At 47.8% G+C, this 14,370-nt stretch overlaps 1 long non-coding RNA gene across 1 annotated transcript; it reads left to right on the top strand.

The window, feature by feature from the left end:
• The first annotated feature begins 1,482 nt into the window (after nucleotides 1–1,482).
• Nucleotides 1,483–4,349, top strand: LOC134615050 (uncharacterized). Its single transcript, XR_010091282.1, has 2 exons — nucleotides 1,483–2,630; nucleotides 2,677–4,349. It is a non-coding gene; the product is annotated as an uncharacterized LOC134615050 (long non-coding RNA).
• The last annotated feature ends 10,021 nt before the right edge of the window (nucleotides 4,350–14,370 follow it).

Genomic DNA, 14,370 nt, shown 5'->3' with positions numbered 1-14,370 from the left:
GTACACTCACTGCACCACACACACACACACATATTGCACCCCTCACACACACTACTGCCCCTATCCCTTACTGCAGATCCCAGGTAAGTTGGCAAACTGTTTAAGAACAGTTTGACTACTTACTCTGGGAGGACACTACTGGCACCATAACTAATACAAAGTGCTGTAGTGGTTATTGTGCCTGGATTGTTTATTTAAATAATCTACCAGTGCCCCTCCCAAGATTAGGTTCTGGATAAGCGCTTAAATGGCAAGCATTTCTGCCAAACAGGGGCCCAGTATATGCTGCTGCGCTGTACATGTATACAACCTAGAAAATTGTTTTGTCTTGGGGCACCTTGGACAAATATTGAAATAATAAGCACGCTTTGAAGCTAAAATGTTTGGGAACCACTTGGTTAAACCATTCGCAAACAGTAAAACCCAGAATTTGCCTCAAGTGGTGATGTCCACTCCCACCCCGACAGCATCCAGCTTCTAAATTTCAGGAAGTGCGGAATGCCGCCAGGCAGGGGTGCCGCTGATTGACTGAGAACGGTCAACTGATGCTCTCAGCCTATCAGTGACTCCCCAATCACTAACCTGGCTTGGAAAGAAACGTACCTTTCTCAAGCCAGTTTAGTAAATGGCGAGTCACTGATTGGCTGAAAATTCAGAAGCCAGATGCCACCAGGGGAGGAGTAGATATCGCCACTGAAGGCAACTTTGCGGTTAAACCGTTTGAGAATGGTTTAAACCCTTTAGGTAAGAGGGCCTCCTGGGCACCATAGCAACTTAATTTAGATGAAGTTGTTTTGGTGCCTGGAGTGTCCCTTTACTGTCAAGATAGCTGAACTGGAAAAATTCTCTAAGTCAGCTAGGCTTCCAATTCGGCAACACAGGTCTTAAATTTGACTTTCAAGTGTATAATGCATGGCAGAAAAAATATTCCCCAAAAGGTGCAGAGTATTTAGCGACTCTTTTTGATAAATCTCCCCTAGAAGTCTAGTTGAATAACTACACTAAACATTGCTACATCTGCTTAACAAAATACAAACCAGCTTAACCATTTAAAGAACAGTCACAGAATAATTCCAGCCTTTGAAGGTCATTAAAATAGAATATCCATTGCTTGGAAATCTAGACCTGCTTATACAAAATCCATACTAATTAGGGGTCATTGAGGGCCACTCTGTGATTCCTAAGATGTGTGGGCATTAAGAGTAATACAGCAAAAAAAGTCCTCTTTAGATAATGTTCTGACCAATCATGTGACCAGGGTTTGTGTCCTCCCTGCCAAAGCGGACAGCTTGATCATTTTAGGCCTTTGCTTTTACATAGTGTTTACACTTAGATAGGAAACTCCTGCCAACATGTGGTATTTTTTGTTTTGTGTTTTGTTTTGTTTATGTAGAGATTGCAGCTTATAGCACACTTTCTGTTTATAACAGCATGGTGAGATAACATTTGATTTGCCTTTTTTTTTATTTTTTTTATTCTTTATTTCTCTAAAAAATACTTTTCTGCAGTTTTCTCTTTGATAATTCTTAAAGGAAGTTATTAAAGAAAGCGAAACTATTACATTTCAGCTAGCAGTTGCAATGTCTGATCTAAATGGATCATTGGCAGTCTCAAAAAATCACCAGTTTAGAGGGTGCCCATTGTCAGCAGGAAGAAAAGACTTTACTGTTCCTTTAAATATGCACTTAATAACTTAAATCCGTGCCCTTTTTATTGAGCTGTATATCCTAGATAGATGATAGTTGTATCGGTCTGCTCTCTCTGCTTGGTAAGGATTATTACTGGGGAGAACAAGCTGTCTGTTTTATCATTCCCAGGATAAATGCGTCACACTTCTTAAATGAGCCTCAAGATTAAAAAAGACAATTAAATCTAAAACTCGTATTGCAGGGCAAATTGCAGAGATCCGGGACCTAGTATTATGAGATCAACCCAAAGTGATGTACTAGTACTTGTAGCATTTACCACATTGTGAGCACATTACCTGTGTAACTCTGCCACTCAAACAGTGAGCATGTTGGTAGAACATTTTCAAATATTTACTATTTATCAAATAGTCCAAGAGTTTAATTTCTTCCTAACTAGGAGCCGTAAGGGATGGACTTCACATCCGTCTCACAGCTGTCACCAAGCAGGCTGAAGCAGATTCCTTGTAATCCACATCATCCCATGTCCTTCAGTAATCAGACTAAATGGCAGGATCTATATAATCTTCCTATTTATCTTTGACTCCTGTCAGTTGGCCAGACTGGATGTCCCATAGTTCCTGTCTCTGTTTTCCTGTCTTGTAGTTTCAATGGCAAACTTCATGCCCCAAGGCTTGTCAATTAACTTGTCAACAAGCTTTATGTCCTCATAGCTTGAGTACCACACTGCCATTGGAAAGACAGACTCTAGTCCCCATAGGTTCTGTGTCACCCTGCCATTGGAAGGACAGAATCCAGTCCCCACATGTTCTGTGTCACCCTGCCATTGGAAGGACTGAATCTAGTCCCCACATGTTCTGTGTCACCCCACCATTGGAAGGATAGGCTTTATTCCCACAGGTTCTGTGTCACCCTGCCATTGGAAGGACAGAATCTAGTCCCCATAGGTTCTATGTCACCCTGCCATTGGAAGGACAGAATCTAGTCCCCATAGGTTCTGTCACCATGCCATTGGAAGGACAGAATCTAGTCCCCACAGGTTCTGTGTCACCCTGCCATTGGAAGGACAGAATCCAGTCCCCACAGGTTCTATGTCACCCTGCCATTGGAAGGATAGAATCTAGTCCCCACAGGTTCTATGTCACCCTGCCATTTGAAGGACAGAATCTAGTCCCCACAGGTTCTATGTCACCCCGCCATTGGAACGACAGAATCCAGTCCCTACATGTTCTGTGTCACCCCGCCATTGGAAGGATAGGTTTTATTCCCACAGGTTCTGTGTCACCCTGCCATTGGAAGGACAGAATCTAGTCCCAACAGGTTCTATGTCACCCTGCCATTGGAAGGACAGAATCTAGTCCCCACAGGTTCTATGTCACCCTGCCATTGGAAGGACAGAATCTAGTCCCCACAGGTTCTATGTCACCCTGCCATTGGAGGGACAGAATCCAGTCCCCATAGGTTCTATGTCACCCTGCCATTGGAGGGACAGGATCCAGTCCCCATAGGTTCTATGTCACCCTGCCATTGGAAGGACAGAATCCAGTCCCCACATGTTCTGTGTCACCCCGCCATTGGAAGGACAGAATCCAGTCCCCACATGTTCTGTGTCACCCCGCCATTGGAAGGACAGAATCCAGTCCCTACATGTTCTGTGTCACCCCACCATTGGAAAGATAGGCTTTATTCCCACAGGTTCTGTGTAACCCTGCCATTGGAAATGCAGGCTTTATTCCCACAGGTTCTGTGTCACCCTGCCGTTAGAAGAATAGGCTCAGTGTCCCATAGCGTCTGTCTTTCTCCCTGTAGTTGGAAGGACAGGATCTGTATCTCCTAACCTTCCTCTGACACCGTGTTGGTTGGACTGGCCTTACATCCCCTTGCATTCTTTTGGCACGCTGTAGTTAGAGTACACTCAATATCGAATTTCTTCCATCTGTCACCATGTATTTGGATGGAGACCCTTGCCACCTGGAATCATTTTTAGGAAATAGTACGGCATTTTGAAATCTATGTGATATAATGTGTGAACCACGAGATGTAATTTTTTTTAAAGCACATTCCCTGTAGTTTAAGATTTTTGTTTTGGCTGCACCCCGTCCTTTCGCCATTTTGTCACTAGCAGACAATGTACCCGTCCTTACGTTTTACATGTCCTGCGTTTCAGTGCTTCTCAAAATCTATGGGTTTTTAATAACCATATAAATGAATGCTATATTTAATCGGGAATGTATTTAAAACACTCATAGCAATCAAGTTTTCATGTGTCTTCTCTGTGTAATCCAGGCTTCTCTATTCACCAAAGCAACGGAAGTAAACTACAGACGTTTTTATTAAAGGTTGTTTTCTCTGTATGTTAACTGGGAATGTACATACTCTGTATTGTTATACGGAACAACATGTGGAAATGTACCCATGATGCAACGGGTGTGTTTCCACCATATTGCTTTAATGGCTGTGGACAAGTTACATGTTCGTGCACCTATTAAATAGATATGTATTTTATTTTCATTTTTTTATTTTATTTTTTTCGTCCTTTGAGCAAGGGTGAAATAGTGCCAAAAGAAATATCCAATTTACTGTATAAATCTCTATAAATATATATATACTGACGTAGGGCTTGCAGTGCAGAGCCCTTCCAATGTATTCCGTTTTTTATTTTGCTTTTATTTACAATAAAAAAAGATTGTTTATATTAATACATTTGCTTTGCATTCTTTGGGGTCGTTCTCGATTTGTATACATTGATGTCTCCTAATACGCAACGATTACGGCTGAGTTGTAAGGGAACCATGGAAATTATAAACAGAAAGCTCATCAAACCGAGATCTAAACATCTCTTATCGTAATTCCAGCTGGGATTTATGACCTTATTGTGGGTTGTATCCATTAATTGTGACATAGCCTGGGTACAACCCTGTTAAAACACTTAGCTGGAGAAAAAACACAAGACTTAGAAGATATTTACCATTTATCTACCTTACATGCAGCCTTTAAATTATTGCTATGAGTTGTGTCATTTAACAGGTGAGAAAATCTGTACCCATTGTACAGCGCTATGGAATCTGATGGCGCTATATAAATAATAATAATACAGCCCAGATTTGGAATACAGGCTGTGGTCCAGTCCCTGGGTGGGACAGTCACCTGGCACCCCTTCCACCAGCACAGATTTATGTATCATGTCAGATTGAGGATATGATGGACCAGACATGGGTGCTGTTAACTTTCAAGTCAAGTTAATGGGTTTTCACTTAGTCTGGTGCAGATTACCAGCTATGTTGGTCTATAGCAGGGATAGTCAACCTTTGGCACTACAGCTCTTTAATGCTGGCAAAGCATCATGGGAGATGTTGTCCACATCTTGGCTTCCGAAGGATGCCTACCCCTGCCCTATAAGCTACACACCAATTAAGGAAAGCCACTTTTTCACTAAGGGACATCGAGCATTATAGCGGCATGATGGTTAATCTTTGGCACAGCAGCTTTTGGTGGACAATTTGCCATGATGTTCATCCAGTCTAAAGGCACTAAAGGCAGTGAAAGAATTTTACACCTAGCGCTGTTAACAGTTCATTTTGTTGTATTAACTCTCCTTGAACTCAAATTTTGAAATAAAACCTGCATTTAATTTTTCCTCAGCTAATTAATTATTGTTCTGCATGTGGTGCTCAAGAGAGTGTGAGTCTTCATAATCTTGTGGTTTTGCTCAAAAAAAACAAATTTGAATAGGCACAAATTAATTAAAAGTACACTTCAGAATGCAGTTTCATTTTAATTTATTTTATGAAAATGAACTGTAAAGGTGATCACATCGCACACTGTGCAGCTTCTGCAGAGCGCTCTTGCCTAACCAGGAAATGACTTCAGGTGCCAAGTTTTCTCCTACAACACTGTTAAATGTGTCCCATAATGGAGTGCTTTATTGCCCCATCAAGTGTTTCCTGGCAGGTGTAGTTCCACTGTCATCTTTCGGTCGTGAACACCCAGCTGACAACATTAAGTACAGCAGTGTCGTAAAATAAAAAGGTAGGTCAGGCTGTGAGAGGGGAATGATTTAAAGAGGAGTTTTTTATTTATTAAATGGGAACTGTCTCTTCTTCTCTGGAACACCTCTGAATGAAGCAACTGAAAATCACCTACAACTTGTGTTAACCTCTTTTTCATGTGATGTTCCGTTGCTGTTGTGGTTATGGTATCAGGAGTTCCCTGCCCACACCCCACATAGTAAGCAGTCAAACTTTTAGAACGGTTTAGACATTTTAGTCTGCCGTGCACCTCTCCCCAACTCCACTGCAGCTACAAATGACCCGGAAGTTGCTGCTTAGGAGCTAAGCTGTGCAGGGCTAGCTTATTGGCTGAAATTGTCAACTAATCGCTCTCAGTCTATGAGCTAAGCCTTGCTGTCAGATGTAGACAAAGAGAGGCACCCGGTGCACCTTACATAGGAAGTCAAACTATTGTAATATGTCTTGACTACTTATAATCGGGTTACGTCTGAGAAGGTCTGGCACCATAACTTCTACAGTGGGCTGTAGTGGTTATGGTTCTTAGAATGTTCCTGTAAATAGGCTCTGTCACCCAATTCTGTATCATCTCCATCTGTGTATCCCTCTCCGCCCATACAGCATTTAGTGGCTCTCGAGTACCAGTGCTACTTACCGTTTTGTGCAAATCCTGCTGGGTCTTCTTTTACAGTGCCACCATCTTAGAATTTCTAAGATAGTTGATGCCAGAAATCATTGCCCGGAGGGGCGTGGTTCCGGCTCTGACCAAGATGGCCGCGTGAGGAAAGTGCTCCGCTCCACCGGACCCCGAATAGCCGAATAAGCGCACATTAACTGACCTCATGGGGCGCACAAAACGCCCGGAACATCCCCAGACCCCTAAAAGCTCGCAACAGGGACCGCTGGACGGCTTCTTACAGCCACAACAGGGATCGAGCGGAGGCCCCCCTAGCCCCAAAATGGCGGCGCCTACTACACCAGCTCCTGACATGGAGGTGCCAGCCCTGAGCCGCATTGAAGCTTCCCTGCGGGACCTAAAAGACTCTGCAGTAACCAAAGCTGACCTCCAAACCATTATTGCTGCAATCCAGGATACCCTGCGATCCGAGATAGCGGAGATGCGCAACGACCTCACCGCGCAGGCAGGCCGCATCACTGTAATGGAGGAAGCGAATGAGGCCCTTACAACCAGGGTGACGGCCACTGACACCGTGGTGGCGCGCCAGGGCGAGATGTTGCTCTCCCTACGCCGACAGATGGAGGATGTTGACAATAGGGGGAGAAGGTGCAACATACGGGTCCGTGGGGTTCCAGAAGCTGAGGGACCGGAAGATGCAGTGGCCACACTCACGGATCTCTTTAGCTCTCTCCTGCAACCGTCTCCCCCGGCAGAAATTGAGTTTGAGAGGGCACATAGAGCCCTGCGACCCCGCTCGGTCGAGGAGGGACCGCGCGATCTTATCTGCTGCCTACACTCGTTCCCAATGAAAAACGCCATAATGCTGAAGGCCAGGGAACGGCAGTCCTGGCCCTTCCGGGGGACCCAGGTTTCCCTCTATAATGACTTTTCCCCGATGACTCTTGAAGCCAGGAGGGCCTTACGACCGGTCACTACAATACTAAGAGACCGCAACATACCTTATAAATGGGGATTCCCCTTCTCCCTGCAAGTCCGACATCAAAACCGTTGGATATCGCTAAGGTGGCCAGAAGAGGTACCACGCTTCATGGGAGAATTAGGCCTACCCTCACCGCCGGTCTCTGACTGGATCCTGGGTCCACTGAACCCGCCGCCAAGACCGCAAAGGGGACCCAGAAATCGGGGTGGGAGAATGCCCCCTGTTCAACATGTGGGAAGCCGCGGAGATCCGTTATCTCCGGAGGAGTGACACCGGAGGCCAGCCAGGACCCATGCACCGCTTGGTACCGACCCGAGACGGCTTTCCTTGTTTGCGCCCTCTACATCTCAAATGCCCTTCCTGCCCGACCACGATGTGATCCTTTAAGCTGCTGCCAATTACCCGACTTCGCCTCCCAGAGTCTACAAGAAGCAGGTTTGATTTATCACTCCGTTTCAGGTACTCTGTACTTTGGGCACTAAACAAAGGGATATGGGCTTTGGGAGGGGGGGAAATGGGACATACAGTTTGGGTGGGGATACTGTTCCTATCTCTGACACAAGCGAGGGTCCCATGGGGGTTATGGCACCGACCTGTGTCTATCTCCAACCGCCAACTCTTTCCAAGCTAGAACGGGTTCACCTTGCCTTGGGGTGGGGGGAAAAGGGGGGTATTGCAATGTATCCGCACCTATTGTCTTGTGGAGGGCATCCCCCATGAGTTTCACCCAAGCGCAGACTGCTTGGGGTTGAATGTTCAGCTGCTGTGGGGGACTCCTTCTTGTCAGGGACAACAAGGGGACTGTTGGTTCCTTCTTGGTTCGCTTTGGGGGGGAGATGGGGGGTAACGGGAATTGCATTTCAAGCTTTAATATACAATGTAATGTTTTGCTGATTTTGTGTCTGCACCTCACCTAAGGTCCGTACCCACGTACATTTTCAACTATGTTAGAACGGAATGTTATAGAAGCCCGTAGCCCCATCTCACCACATCCCCAGCCCCACCCCCCCCCACCCCCCCCTCCTCCCCGGCTGTTGGAACGATTGCATGACCCACCGCTACACCCTGGGCCCACTGGCGCGTAACAGCGCGTACAACTCTTGTACTCAACCAAGGTCCTTTGATGTGGTCCCCCCCTCTCCTCCTCCCCGGTTGGTGAGACGCCTGCATGGCTTACCGCTACATCGTAGGCCTACTGGTCCATAACAGCGCATGCAGCGTTTACACTCAACCCTAATCATTTAGTGTAATGGTGACCCCGAGAAATTCCTCCCCCCCCCCCCGGCGACGCACTTGACCTTGCTGTCACCCGGGGACACATAGGGCACAGGATTCCCGGAAGCTAGAGGTGGATATGTGGGCATCAAGGGGCTCCATATATTTTATCTTGGGGGGCAATGTATATATGACCATAATGTTTGATGTTATTAATTGCTCGCTCCATTTGTGACGCGTACTGTTTACATGTTGATATTGTTTATTTAGAACTCTAACTAGGGGGCTCGGTGGAGCGGATGACCTCGTACTTGACCCATCGACTCTCTGACGTCTCACTTGGCTGGGGCTTGACCCACGTTCTCTATAATTTACACTCGCGCTAGTTGATTGGTGACCGGACGGTAGGAAATTGGACTCCTGGGCTGGTCCCGGAGATACCCTCTGCCGTACCCGGTTACCGCGCGAGTCTCCCCCCTCACCCTGTTGAAGGGATTCTACCTCGGGTAGCTTACTGGGATCGGGGAAGTGACCTACATACAGTTACACGACTCCCTATACATACACAAGACACTGCTAGCCTAACCCCCCTGTACCGACTTCGGTTCACCGGCTACCAACCTCTACTATCTCCCACTCTTCCCCCTCTTTCTCACCCTCGCCCTCCCTTCCATACGTCCTCCCCCCCCTCTCACCCCCTGCTCTTTTCTTGCCGCCCACCGGCCGGCCCCATACCTCGGGTGCGCGATTGCCCTTGGCCCTCTGCATCTTGGGGATACTACCCGGCCCTCCTTCATTTGGGAACCCTGCCGGGACGTATAGGTGATTATGGCATTTCAAAGTGCACCTCTGAGATTCCTCACCCAGAACTGCAGGGGACTTAACATCCCGGAAAGGCGCACGCACCTGCTGCGGGAAATGAGAAAGAATCACATCTCAGTCGCCCTGCTGCAGGAAACGCACTTCAAGGAGGGATCGGCACCTGGACTACAGAGTAGACACTATCCTGTCAACTACTTCTGCAACCACCCTACAGCTCACAAAGCTGGTGTAGCTATATTAATTGCGACGGAACTGGATTTTAAAGAACTGGAACGTGTTCAGGATTCTCAGGGGAGGTATCTCTTCCTCAAAGGCGTCATAGCGGATAAGATTTACACTATAGCAACTATATATGTCCCCAACAAAAGGCAAGCAGCATTCATTCGCAATGTCTTACTCCAACTGGAGGACTTCACAGATGGGATATTGGTGGTGGGAGGGGACTTCAACGCCCCACTAGACCCGACCCTGGACTCCTCCACGGGTCATAGCTGTATACCACAACGCAACATTAGGACAATCCGGCAGTCACTCGATTCCCTTCGGCTAGTAGATTGCTGGAGGGCCCTTCATCCCTCGACAAAAGATTATACCTATTACTCCGCACTCCATAATCGTTACTCACGTATAGATTATATCTTCATCGCAAGGGAAGGACTCTCCCATCTCCGCGGGGCCGACATAGGAACAACCACCTGGTCAGACCATGGTTCAGTCGGGATAGAGCTGAACTCACCCCTCTACAGACTGAAGACCTGGACCTGGAGGCTCAATCCGTCTTTATTAATGGATCCGGGCGTTAAAATGCAAATCCAACAGGAACTGGACCAATACTTCCGAGAAAACGACACCCCGGAGTCTTCCCCGATCACCATCTGGGAGGCTCACAAGAGTGTAATCCGGGGCACACTCATACGCATTGCGTCCCAGAAGCGTAAGGCCCATATGCAGGACATGGTTGAAGTCTATGCTGCTATCTCTACTCTAGAAAGCCAACATAAACGCTCCCAACTTAACGCCACATATGGCGAACTAATGGAGCAAAGGAGGAAACTGAAGGACCTTATCCTTAAAAGGCATCTTAGCTCGGTTCAACGCACAAAGTGCTTCTACTACACGCACGCCAATAAGGGGGGCAAATATCTGGCGAGACTGCTAAAGGGCCCCCAGCCCCAACGACAAATTCATCGTTCAAGATCCAGCTGACCTCCGGAGAAGTTTCCCCATTCCCGCAGAGAATTGCGGAAGAGTTTCGACTATATTACGAACGATTGTATAACCTCTATGGTCCTACTGGAGTCTCTACAGACTCGAGGGTACGCAACGCGACACGAGAATATCTGGCCGGAACGATCACCAAGGTGATCGACCCGGAATCAGCTACACTTTTGGATGCCCCGATATCCATGGAAGAACTAGCTGCGGCCCTTAAGGCTTCCAAAACGGGCAAGGCCCCTGGACCAGACGGTTTCCCCACGGGTTACTACAAGTGTTTTACGGATATACTGTTGCCCTGGCTTTCTAAGGCGGTCAACGCAGTTGGAGAGGGAGGAATCCTGGGGACGGAATCCTTGGCTGCCACCATCACGGTCTTACTGAAACCGGGGAAAGACCCCTTACACTGTGGTAGCTATAGGCCGATCTCCTTATTAAACGTAGATGCCAAGCTGTTCACGAAGGTTATAGCCACCCGTCTTAAACATTTACTTCCGGACCTTATACACCCTGACCAGACGGGCTTCATTCCGGGTAGGGAGGCCCGAGATAGCACATTGAGACTTTTCTCCATTCAGCACCACGCGAGGAGGTTGGGGACACAGTTGCTCTTGTTATCGACCGATGCCGAAAAGGCATTCGACCGAGTCAACTGGGCATATATGCTGGAGACCCTCCGATTACAAGGCTGCGGGCAGACTCCTTGCTTGGATATCCGCGATATACAGCAGGCCACGAGCATCTGTGCGGGTTAATGGGGCCACGACTGGGGACTTCGCGATCAACAACGGAACCCGACAGGGATGCCCGCTTTCGCCCTTACTGTTCGCTCTCTCCCTGGAACCTCTATTACAAGCGATTCGCAGTAACCCAGACATTCAGGGGTATGACTGGAAGGGGGTACAACACAAAGTGGCAGCGTACGCGGATGATCTCCTCTTCTTTGTCCGCAATCCCAGGATCACGTTGCCGTGCCTCCTCCAGGAACTCGATAGATACGGGCAGATATCCGGATTTAAGCTCAATGTCTCGAAGTGCGAGGTCTTGAACATCACGCTCCCCGCAGAGGAATTCCGTTCCTTGGAGACAGAGTTCGCATTTCACTGGTGTCGTGACAAGATGAGGTACCTGGGGGTTTGGGTGTCTGAGAACCCGGATAGCATTTATCAACACAACTTCGCACCCTTATTGAAGACCGTACTCTCGGACCTCACCAGGTGGGCGCACCCGCACATCACATGGCACGGCAGAGTCGCGGTAATCAAGATGAACATTCTTCCGCGGGTTCTGTACCTTATGCAGACCATACCTCTTGCTATACCGCCGGTCTTCTTCTCTACCCTGAAGACGGCGGTGCTCAAGTTCGTCTGGAGAGGCGGTCGATCTCGGATCCGACACGAAATCATCTGCCGACCTAGAATCCAGGGTGGACTGGCATTGCCCGACTTTAGAAAGTACTATCAGGCCACGATCATGCAACGCATCCTAGACTGGCATGTAACGTCCTCCGCCAAGCATTGGGTGGTACTGGATAGAGGTCTTATTGGTCCGACACTGGAAAAACGAATATGGGGCACCCCGGGACGTTCACCGGTCCACCTCCCAGTGGAGGGACTGGTCTTCCAAACCCTGGTGGGATGGAGATCTGTGAGACAGCTGGACCACATATCCCCATCCCCTAGCCCGATGCTCCCGCTCACGTATAATGAGGCCATAGGTGGGGGACTTCCCCCCATAGCCTGGCCCTTACAGGACATAGGGACATACATACCGATACATAGAGTTCTGGAGGGTGGGGGGCTGAGGACTTTGCCCTCGCTGTTGGGCGACAGATCACGAACGCCTCTCATCTGCTTCCGTTACTTCCAACTACAGCACTTTTATGAAACATTACCACATAAAGAAAAACTACATAGAACCCTCACATGGTTTGAGCGCCTCTGCGACCGGGGTACTGTGGTGGAACACGCCATCTCCGTCTTATATCAGCACCTCCTGACCAATCATGCAGAAGCACCACAGACATTCAAAAGACAATGGGAGGAACAACTTGGAAAATCTCTCACGGTACAACAGTGGGATACAGCATTATTATGGCAACATAAGAGCTCCATGAGTTCTTATTACCAAGAGGTGAATTATAAACTCATTTCCCATTGGTATAGGACGCCGGCTTTATTGCACCGCATATTCCCCTCCATACCCTCTGTATGCTGGAGGTGTCAAGAGACGCGCGGAACAGTCCTGCACATATGGTGGGACTGCAAGGCTATAACCCCATACTGGGAGATGATCAGGGAAACAATCATACTGATCCTGGGGGATATCCCAGACTGGACTGCAGAATTCGCTTTACTACACATCACAACGTCCTCAGTCTCCTCGTACAAGAAGTCGATATTGCGGCACCTGCTCAACGCCGCCAAAGCCAACATTCCAGCCCATTGGAAAACATCTGATGTACCTTCCAAATCCGAATGGATTCGCAGAGTAGAGGAGATACAGGGTGCCGAAGCAGCCTACTCTGCCCTAACTGGCAGGGAAACAAAACATACGGAGGTTTGGTCGCTGTGGTTTATGTATATCTCACGATGCCGTGGTACTGGGGGCATATCGGGGGGCCCGACGGGGGCACGCGTCGTCCCGAGCTAGGCAGAAGAGACAACACCCTGACTATCCCATCCATCCTATCCTTTTTCACCCCCTCCTCTACCCCTCTTGTCGGTGACCGGGGTTCCGGAATCGGTCCGGAGGAGTCTCCTAGACACCTACTGTAAGATAACGACTACACACTTAATTCCTTAAACACGAAGAGGTGACTTGAGACATACACACGAAATTACCAGAAGTTAGCGAACACCCATGGGGGGCTCTGAAACATCTGGCTATTAGATGTGGTAGTCAACTGCCTTATGGCGAGACAACACCCACCGAGACGTAGGTCCCAGATGTGACGCACTCACGATACAATCTCTCCTCATATAACAATAGCACCCACAACACACACCACAATGCACACCTCTGATGATGCTCGAGAGAGTGAAATCCCTTACGCTTCCCCCCCCCATATCTCAGATGCAACGACACGTGATGACCTATAGGCCTAACCCAATGCTGGGATGATGGGGCTTGTCGATGTGTCAAATACGAAGCTACTGTTAGTCATAGGACCCAACTCCCAGGTTAACTCAAGATCTGGGGTTTTCACCTCAGTACCTGCAGCTATCCTTATTATATCCAGGGTTTTGTTCTGGCATTGACACTGCTAGCTCGCTAATTTTCGGATACCTTACTCTCCAAATAGATAATAAAGTCGAGCGCACTGTAAGGTAGATTCCTACACTGAGTATTGCACACAAGGGCAGGTCCTCCCGGACACCGCCCATTCCTGAATACTGCATAACGCCCCGGGATTCAGTGTATAAAGAGTTTATTACGCGGGGTTACCCACGTTTGTTTTTTCTTTTCTTCTCCTTGTCACTGTATGTATAACACTGCATTGATCGCCGCTGATCCTCTGTTAACCACCCATTAATAATGTTTAACCGTTTACATATGTTGTTTGATCAGCAATGCTGGACCTGCGAGTCCTAACCGCTTGATTTTGATGCATTCATGAATCTCTCAATAAACAGATTTACAAAAAAAAAAAAAAAGAAATCATTGCCCCGGATGAAATCACCTGCATGCCCAGCACACTGGGATTGCGCAAATGTAGACACAGGCAGTCAATGATGCAACGTTGCCAGAACACAATGTTGGAAGGAGGGAAGAGCGTGACTAAACCTCTACTCTTTGTCAAACTGCAGGTTACACATCAAGGAAAAGTAGAATCATTCTTTAACA

The sequence above is a fragment of the Pelobates fuscus genome, chromosome 6 (genome assembly GCF_036172605.1).
Source record: "Pelobates fuscus isolate aPelFus1 chromosome 6, aPelFus1.pri, whole genome shotgun sequence".
Taxonomy (NCBI): domain Eukaryota; kingdom Metazoa; phylum Chordata; class Amphibia; order Anura; family Pelobatidae; genus Pelobates; species Pelobates fuscus.
This window is presented reverse-complemented; position numbering and strand designations above follow the sequence as displayed.